Source organism: Lolium rigidum, chromosome 7, assembly GCF_022539505.1.
Source record: "Lolium rigidum isolate FL_2022 chromosome 7, APGP_CSIRO_Lrig_0.1, whole genome shotgun sequence".
Classification (NCBI taxonomy): domain Eukaryota; kingdom Viridiplantae; phylum Streptophyta; class Magnoliopsida; order Poales; family Poaceae; genus Lolium; species Lolium rigidum.
The window spans coordinates 132,465,167-132,475,659 of NC_061514.1; the positions used below are offsets into that span (position 1 = coordinate 132,465,167).

Consider the following 10,493-nt stretch of genomic DNA (forward strand, 5'->3'; position numbering starts at 1 on the left):
AGAACAAGGGAACAACCTTTGTTGGGGCTGAGTACTTGTCCGATGAAGAAGAGGAAGATGAGGAGAAGGAGGCCGGAGTGGCCGGTTTGGCTTTCTCTAAGCCCGGGTCACTCTTCACATATGACTACTCCAAGGATTACTCCACGGAGAATGATGCTGGTTTTTCCTTCATGGCAAGAACGACTCAAGATGTTGACTCCGATGACTCTCCCTCCTCTACAATCATTGGCTCTTGTCTTATGGCAAGAGAAACTAAGGTAATGGAATCCCCACCTTCTTTATCTAGTGTTGTTGATGATGAAACTGAAAATCAAGAAGAATTTACTGTGCTTAAGGAACTTTACAATGTTAGATGCACCCTTCGCGGTGAAGCTCTTGTCAAGTTTGATTTCTTGATGGACTCCCTCAAAGAAAAGGATGAGTCCATTGAGGAATTAGAATATCAATTGAATGAAAAAGAACGGAGATTCAATCTCCTAAGACAAGAGCTAAAAACCGAAAGGTGCATATCTCAAGGCCTTAAGCAACAAATTGAAACTTATGTACTTGATAAAGTTAAGGACCTAGAAACTATTGATAGGGCTCAATCATTGACTCAAGAGCTCAATGCCTCAAAGGAGGAGCTTGAAATTGCTCATGCTTCTCTCACTAGGGATCTTGACCACCTTGAAAGAGCTGATACGTCTCAAACGTATCTATAATTTCTTATGTTCCATGCTAGTTTTATGACAATACTCACATGTTTTATATACACTTTATATCATTTTGATGCATTTTCCGGTACTAACCTATTAACAAGATGCCGAAGCGCCGGTTCTCGTTTTACCGTTGTTTTTGGTTTCGAAATCCTACACGGAAATATTCTCGGAATTGGACGAAACAAAAGCCAAACCTTCTATTTTACCGAGACGGACCCAGAGAGCCAGAGAAGTGCCGGAGGGGGGCCAAGGGGGCCCCACACCATACCTGGGCGCCGGCCCCTCCCTGGCCGCGCCACTAGGTGGGGAGGCCACCCCCTGGCTCCTCCGACTCCGCCCTTTCGCCTACATATTCTGTCCGTCGCGAAAACCCTAACACAATCGACGATGTTCCACGAAGAGTTCCGTAGCCGCCGCCATCGCGAAGACAAGTTTCGGGGGACAGAAGTCTCTGTTCCGGCACGCCACCGGGACGGGGAATTGCCCCCGGAGTCATCTCCATCGACACCACCGCCATCTTCATCGCCGCTGCTGACTCCCATGATGAAGAGGTAGTAGTTCTCCCCCGAGGCTGAGGGCTCTACCGGTAGCTATGTGGTTCATCTCTCTCTCCCATGGTGTGATCTTTATGTGATCATGAGCTTTGTATCACTATTAATCTATGTGCTACTCTAGTGATGTTATTAAAGTAGTCTATTCCTCCTCCATGATGTAAAGATGATAGTGTGTGCATCATGTAGTACTTGGCGTAGGTTATGATTATAATCTCTTGTGGATTATGAAGTCAACTATTACTATGATAGTATTGATGTGATTTATTCCCCCTTTCATAGCTATTGTTGACAGTGTGTATGCTATGTTAGTACTCGGTCTAAATTGCAATGGTATTATCTTGGATTATGATTTGATGAGGATATCCCTATGAGAGGTGTTTGTCAAGTACTTGATGAACTTTGAGTGGAGCTTTTGTAGCCACTAAGTGATGATTAGGATTCCAATAGGAGAGTAATTCAGAGTAGCACAAGTGAAGAGAAGTTATCTAATTGTCCAATTATGTGATCATTGTTGAGAGTGTCCACTAGTGAAAGTATGATCCCTAGGCCTTGTTTCTAAGCATTGAAACACCGTTTCCAACAAGTTCTGCTACATGTTCGCTTGCTGCCATTTTTATTTCAGACTAGATGACCCGTTGCGCTATCGCGCAAACAACAGAATCAAATCAGAATTTAAACTATAAGCTTTAGCTTATTTTAATATTAAGAATTAGCCAAAAATTAGTATATGGCAGAAACACTATTCCATCGGGGTGTTGCAGGAAGATATGACAATTTAGTTCGCTTTCGCATTATTTTCAGCTATTATGCTCCCCCACCATATTATGGTTATTGTACTAACATCACAAAAGAAGCATAAAAAGTTAATTATTATTGCAAGAAGAATATTTTTACTTATACAAAAGTTTGGTTTGAGATTCTAAGCCCCCCGATACCATGGGAACCAAAAACTATTACAAATATTTGCCTCGCTTAAACAATTTCCATCACTATTCTCAGCTGATACCCCTTATCTCCATCACGATTTGCGTTAACGGCTCTTCCTCTTAACCTATCTCCCGACCCCTCCGCCTTGACCTATAACACCTCTCTCCATTCCCTCCACCCATCTAATAAGCTGATCAAGTACTCTCTCGCGACCATCCACGCCATCCGTTGCTCGCCCCAAGGCTTACCTAACACTTGATAAGGACAAACCATATTAAAGATTTTAGAATCTGAAGAGAATAGTAGGAAATTTTAAAGAAGTGTATTTCAGATCATCCTCTTCGAGCAGCCGCTTGAACGAGGGCGGCGACACATCACACGAATGTCAGCCGTTCCATGAAGGCATGCAATTGTAGGTGGCGACATGCCGAAGGATGGCAAAGCTTCTAAAGTCAACGGTGAATGCAAATATAAATTGCTTCTATTCCTACTAAAGCCAATGTTTGTTTACTTCAAGTTTCCTCACTTTCAAACATAGGCGATGGCATCAGCGGCGTGTCCCGCGCACTTTCAAACGGATTGACCGCCATGGATTGACCATATCTTTTAAGATTAATCAATTTCTTAGAAAATCCATTTAAAACACATAATCCACCAATAATTTAGTGGCCATGCAGAACTGGAGACATTAAATCAAAATGTGTCCACGATGGCAATGAAAGGTCCTTTAAATTGGGGCATGCTTTGCAACATCTAAAAGCAAAATCTTTAACATCATCATGCTCTTGTTGCCCTATGTGTAAAATTGTTTGCGTTGTGAAGTACAACAGAAGTACTGATGCAAGCATTGCAAAGTATCCTACGTGCCTAATCTGCTAAGAAAAATGAAAAATGGTAACAAAGCTTATGTTATAGAAGATAAAACAAAACAATAAATTCAGCTAGCGTGCAAATCTTCTTCGTTTCAATAAGCTAATAAAATCAAATCCTCGACAACATAAAGCCTAACTGATTTGTCAAAATCTAACATGCCATAGCTGCAAATTATAATCTATTACAATATAACTGAGTGATTTTGTTAATTCAACAGAAAATGGAAAGATCTCATGGAGATATTAAGCACAAATTATAGCAGGGTGCATTTTAAACACAGTATCTTTAAATAAAACTTCAGAAAGGCCAAAAGTTGAGTAAAAAAGTTCAACAAAAGGCCAACGGTGCATAATCAAGCAGGCCACAAACAATATAACCATGAGCTATGAATATACATTACACAGTCGACCGCATCTCTTGTATCTTTGGAGAGTGAGGGTCGGCCGCTTGTCAGCTCCATCAGGATAACCCGTGAGGCGAATGTGTTGACTTGGACATACACGATGCCGTCGAGAGGCCCGTTGTTGACGACAACATCAGAGCTGTAATCAGAGCATTGTTTGGTGTAACAGATTTATAGATGCTGTCAGGTTATTACGCATTTTGATGTATGCAAAGCATCACATGCTCACAATGAATCTAAAGCAATCAGGATAGTTATTTAAATTGGTAAGCACATATAATGAAAACAAATAATGCGATGTCCCTAGCTTGAATCCATCCTGATCTCAGTTGTCACTTTATTTGCAAATTTACAATGTTGTCTAAAAATTGTGAAGCACATGCATACATAGAACTGATTAGCAATATATACAATACCAAGTCTACCCAAATAGAAAATCAGTAGCTGGTAATTAAATATTGCACATGAACCAGTTCCATTAGTGTACTCAAAGACTGAAAATACAAGTGGAGGCAGAGCAAACTTACTCCGTACATCGGTACATGATTTGGCCGTTGGCATGGAAGGATGCTCCCTTGGCTGATCCAGGTAAGAGAAGGCTGGGCCAATCTCATTCTGCACCTTCTTCAATCCATAAAACGATGGAAGGATGCTTACCTCACAGATCTGGGAAAGAGAAGGCTGGGCTGCGCCTGTTCTACGCCTTCATCCATCCATACCACGTCCTACAGTCATGAAGCCATGAAACCAAGCTGAGTATGGTTCTTACCATTAAAAGAGAAACAGGAGAAACAGAACCGTTACATAGTATTTCCTCTAATGTACTTCCTAGTGCATATGTTACCCATCAAAGTATATCGAATCTTCATTAGGTTATGGCCTAGTTTATCATGAAAGAAGAAATGTTTCTACAGGGAATGAAAACATTTAAGACCTTAGGAAAGGTCTATTAATAACAAAATAATCATCCCTGGAGTCTAACATTTGCGACAAAGAGACAAAATAATCATCCTAGATCCCACACTGGTTTTCAGTACTGTCAGATCCCAAGAAGGCAAGAACTCACTGTCCAAAAAAGGCCAAATTGACAGAATTATCTGCATGATACAAAATTGGGAACAAAATATATAAACCGAAATTATGATCACAAAGTAGACACCATGCTTTCCACCTAAAGAGACCAAATAAACCTAAAGGAATCAGTACTTTAGATAACAGCATAACATTACTGACCTGGTAAGCACTACGGACTTTTTAATTGCATATAGACCTGGTAAGCCAATCATCATAGTTGGTGAAGAGTGACTTCCATTTCCTAATGCAAAACTAAGTGATGACATTTCGTAGAATATTAGTAGAAAATTATTCACGTATGTACTGAATTTGACTATAAAAGAAAGCAAAACATTTGGTATAGTTTCAACGAAACTACTTTACAACTGTGGTGTTAAAAGTTAAAACTAAGCTAAAAAGAAAAAAGTAGATAGGAATAATACAATTTCTTAAGCAAAGTTTTCCTTCATATAGCGGATGAGAAGTGCATATTCTAATTACACAATAGTTTTTCCCATAAACCAGCAGCAAAACTGACACGGATACCTTTATATGTAAAAAGTATAGGTTCATGACACAATAAACAAATGCAATGCAAATTGAAATACCATGTTCATTATGGAATTGCTTTAGGTAAATAAAACTCACCTAATTTGCTCTAACAAAATATGGAAGACATATAATTTGGTGGCATGCTTACAAAAATATGGACGCAAACTTTGTGAGTTACCTTACACACAAACAAGAACAGATGTATACTGACAGCCAAAAGACTGAAATTTTTATAATCAAACCTCAAATCTTACGGCCCGATCATATCTTTCTGTGTATATGCATGCATCAATGCACAAAGGAATCTGACTTTCAAATGCGATGCTAAGTAAAAGAGAACAACTGCCATAGCATTGGAGTGTTGTGACCCTCTTGGTGTTCTCCTAACAGGATGCATGACATCTGTTAAGCCCTGCAGAGGCATTTGCAATTGTAAGAAAAGAGAACTCTCATTTACCAATATCCAAACATATATGTAAAATCAAACGATAAATAAAACTCAGATTGTCATATAAATCTAATAATGGTACACAAATCCTCTAACGCAGTTTATTGTATCTTACATATACCTTAATTTGATGTCGTAGTCATATCTAAATTATTTCAAGGTAAATGTCTTCCTGAAAGGTCTCAGTGTAACAGGAGAACCAATATTTACACTGAGTTTGGTCGATAAATTCTTGTAGCACCTTCTGTGGTACTTTGCTATGTTCAAAAAACAAAGGGAATAAATCTCTGGGATAGAAGTTTGAAAGCAATAACACATTCATTATGGACATAGACACACTGCAAAACCTGGCATGCTGGAAATATATCTTGGGAATGGGATTTTGTGCCTAACTAATGTATTTGTTTTTTTACTGACTGGTGTACTTGTTATGACTTATAACACACGATCAGAGGTATCAATCTCTGCAAGTGAATAGGCCTAAGTCGGACATGGATTGATGTTCTACACATGTAGTAAAGTTTCACTCAAATTAGATTTTGCTAAAACATACAAACTAAATAGTAAAGAACCTTGACAAACTTACCATATTCAACCTATCAAAATACACAACCAAGATGCTCCCAAAACGCATCCACTCCTGGTCTCTTGGACAGATAAGCTCTTCAGCTGGTGCCAGTGAGTTAAGCTCGTAATAGGAACCATACATGAAGATAATGCCCTACAGAGAACAACACAGAGATAAGAAAGGGAACAAATCAGTATAACACAATGATATTAAAGAACACCAGCTCACTATATCGGAAAACAAAAGGAGGGCTGTGAAAAAGAAAGGAACGATATAGAAACAGAGCAATGTAAGCTGCAAAGTGAAAAGGGTCAGGTAAAAAGAAACAATCAACCAAAACCAGGTCATAAAGCAGTGCAACACCAAGTGAAAGCATATCGTAAAATTTTGTACATCACGAACGGCATACCAGGAGATGTATATAGCAGAACATGGAGCCAATGGAAAGCACTACATGGATCTGCACAAAAGATACAGTAACAGCCCCCACCTTAGTAATGGAAAGCAACCACCAAGTACTACCATGACATGTAAAGGAGGAGGTAAATTACCTTGATTAAGGCCATACATGCCACAACTAAAGCAAACCGCTTGAATTATATCTATGTAGTTCTCATAGGCACTTAGGTAGAACAAAAAAATCCTAGAATAATTAGCATCAATCTACAGGAGCCAAAAAAAAAATGAGAGGATACCAAGAATAAAAGGCAAATGAAGTGAGTTCTCACATATTAAGCCATTTACAAAACTATCTCATTGCAGTGAATGTCCCAAAGCTCGTTCATTGGCAAATCCTAGATAAGAAAGCATTAACAATTATTTTCACGACAAGTTCTTCAAATTAGGGTGTATTATTTTGAATCCTATTTGTTGTTCTCATATATCCTGAGCTGAGTTGATATTATCATTCTTCTTCCCAACTTTGTTCTGATTTAAAAGGATGGACATAAATGAAGACCAACAATATATGCTTCTCTAGAACAAATCAATCCCTATGAAGTCATTTAGTTCTCGCACGGATTTTTTTAACAAGAGAAATAGTAGGATAAGAAACTATTTAATGCCTACGTAGGAAAATCTAAAGAAAAATCAAACAAAAATCATAAAACTAAACAAGTCCATTGGTTTCATCTTGTCAAGTAGGCCATCCAACTATAACTCTACTGGGCTGCATATTAAGAAATTCCAACATAATTTAGTACAAATACACAACTACTTCAAGCTCACTGTGATAATATGTATAACCAAACTGGTCCATTACAGATTGATACTCTTAGGAATTAAGAGTAGATGTAGGATGTCTGAACAATTATTCCCAAGCCAAATTAATGGATCATTTTCTTATCAATTTAACTATCTTCAACAGAAACCATTAGTGTTTCAAGTGCAGAAATGTGCAGACATTGCATCAGACGTTAAATAATAATTAATCTGCAAGTATGATAGCAAGAAATGGTAAAAAAACCTAGCATAAAGGAGCCAAAGCACGAAATATATTCCGAAGCAGAATATAAAAATATATAACAACCACTTGTGCAAAATGTAAAATATATAACAGCCACTTCTCCATTCTGATCTCCATGGATACACAAGAATAAGTAGGTTAAATTCTAGGGTACACCGAAAGAAGCAGAAAATAAAAGTGCCCTACAATTTCTGTCCAGTCAATTAAACTGTATCTCTTCTCAACTGAAAAGGAATGCTACTACCAGCTACAATTCGACTATATTTCTAAAAGATGTAGCATTTTTCTGCAAAATGCATTTTCAAAAATTAAAAAGAAAGACACAAAATCATTTGTTTGTTGTGGATAAGAGAAGGGCATAAATGCACAACATATACTGCAACCTAATTGTATTCTTCTGTCTGACCATAATAAGATCCTTACAAAACCATGTTATCAACCATGGGTTGGAGAAACAATCATACAACGAACACCGAGGTTGTGCATAGCAAGTTTAAAACTGTAGGCATGAAGCCGAAGCGAGTGGCAAAAGAGAGATATGAAAGAGTTAAAATACTAATAATTAGATGGATAAGTCAAGATCATCTACTACAAATATCCATGGTTTGAAATGGTGATAATCCTATGACACAACCAGGAAAGTTTGCAACAAGAAAAGGTTCCCATCAACCAGAGCCCAAGGAGTAAGCGTGACCTCCGAAGCACTTTTTTTGTACAGAGAACATGCACCCAACAAAATTTAGATAACCATCCACGATACAGAAAAGGGTAAAATAAAATACCTTTGTTGAGAAGTCAAAGCATGAAATTCAATGTTGTGAATTCAGCAGTCAGAGCTCAAAATCAACATGCTGAATTCGACAGTCAAAGCTTAAGGCATGTTTCCCAACAATATTTGTAAAAACCTTGAATTCACTTATATTTCGACAACTTCCTCAAGGATCCGATGATCCCAAGGGATTGAAACCCTCTGGTTCGAGCCTACAAATTAACAAAAAGATGCATTCTCCAAATTTAATAAATCAATTAAATACTTGTGCAATTAGCACAACTAATGAAACTGTAAGGATTAAGCAGTCCATACCTGAAGTAAGTTCTTGACCCTCTCTAGTGGCGCTACCGCAATCTTTGCAAATGCACCAGCAACATCTTCAACAATAAGCTTCTTAGCATAGATCAGTCCTTGTAATTCCAGCAGATTCACCTGCGTGGCTGTTGAGGCTGAATAAAATGCCACAACCAAGTATGTCAGAAATAATATACAATGCAGTATAGCTAGCGTCAAATTAGGGAAGTCAAACTAAGAAGTGAAGCCAGAAACATACTTGTACCATACAACAGAAACAGACCAAGGAAAATAACCCGATGACCCCAGAGATGGAGCATATACGGCCATGGGCATAATCTAGACATGAAGAACGGCGGCGAGAAAAAATAAGCCAGTAGGCAGAGAGAGGAACACCAAAACAAAGTTCGGAATGAAAAAGAAGAGAAAAACCATCTGGTGCAAGAGTGTGAATATTCGTCACTCACATCTGACACACACTGAATATTCAAGTGTGGCATCAATTCATTTATACAAAAACACCGACCACACACTTAAATGGCCCATCGCAAGCCAGTTGCAGTTTTAGAAAACATATAGTCCCAAAACACATGCTCTATTTCATTATAGTTGACAAACCTAACTTACAAAATGGACCTGAGCACAAGACAATGCTTCGGAATGTGGCCTCGGTGAGAACCAGTAGGACCTCAAGTCCTCAAAGATGAAGAATTGCTTCTTGAGCTGCATAATATGATCAAATAAAGCCGAAGAAATTGCTAACCAGTTATCCCTGCAACCTCATAACATAATAAAAATAAAGCTAGAGAATTGCTAACCAGTTGTCCTTGCAACCTCATGATCTGCAATCGCCTTATTGAGCTGCATTGCAAACTCGTGATCTACTATCACCTTATTGAGCTGCATAAGGATAGAGTCACATGGAGATTATACTCACAATACTGCAATTTACAGATATAAAATGGTGCTGACAAAAAGTTGAAATCAACACCTATTTCTTGTAATGATGGCTTTGGCTTTTGGTTTCAGTGTAGTTGACCTCCATTGCAGCTGCTGGACTATGGGATTATCCATATGCTTTTCAACATCTGGTTTATGTACAAAGGCATCCCCTGGATTGGCGTTCAACAATCTAATAATGTCCAAAATTGGATGGAAATAACTAAAAACGAGACTGAACTTTGTCAAGAAACGAGAGCCCACCAGGGAAGGGGAAGAAGACGGTTGATTTTGTCCCATGCTGCAGCAACGCCAAGACAGGGGAAGAGGTTGCACGACGCCAGGTCTCAACGCCAAGCCATGCAGAGGAGGTGGGGAAGACGTAGCACGACACCGAGGCTCGGGGCCGTGCAGAGGAGGCTAGAGACGGAGGCATTGTAGAGGAGACGACCACGAGGAGGAGGGCCGCGACCGGCGGCGACCCTCACCTCCCGGCGCTACACGCGGCAGTGCCCATGGCCGCTCTCCTGATGCGAGGTGGCGGCGGCGGCGCCCACACTCCGTTGAGTTACTAACCCGCCGCCACCGGACGAAATCGAGGGCGCGCACGCGTCCAGCCAATGAGCCCCGCCGCCCGAGCTCCAACACCGCCACCGCGCACCACCGCCATGTCGAGGGCCCCTGATCTCCTCTCCTCGTGCGCGGGGAAGGGCGAGTCCGCCGCGGCTGGCGTCACACGGGTCGGTGGCTGATTGGGAAGGAGGAGAGGGGGCCGGGATTGGGGGAGGAGAGGAGGCATGGGATTGGGAGCACCGATCTAGGTTTTCACCATCTTCTGCCCCCACGCGCACAGAAAGGAAGGCGACCTGAGGAAGCTGGCGTCGCTGCCTCTGGCTGGCTGCCCCGCACGCCCTCGGGCCCATCGTACAGGGACCCAAAACGAGCAG

At 40.2% G+C, this 10,493-nt stretch overlaps 1 long non-coding RNA gene across 1 annotated transcript; it reads right to left on the reverse strand.

Annotated features, from left to right (window-relative positions):
• Window positions 1-8,706: 8,706 nt before the first annotated feature.
• Window positions 8,707-9,492, reverse strand: LOC124677136. The gene is made up of 3 exons (XR_006993952.1): window positions 9,426-9,492; window positions 9,235-9,330; window positions 8,707-8,762 (listed from the first exon to the last, which is right to left on the reverse strand). It is a non-coding gene; the product is annotated as an uncharacterized LOC124677136 (long non-coding RNA).
• Window positions 9,493-10,493: the final 1,001 nt, after the last annotated feature.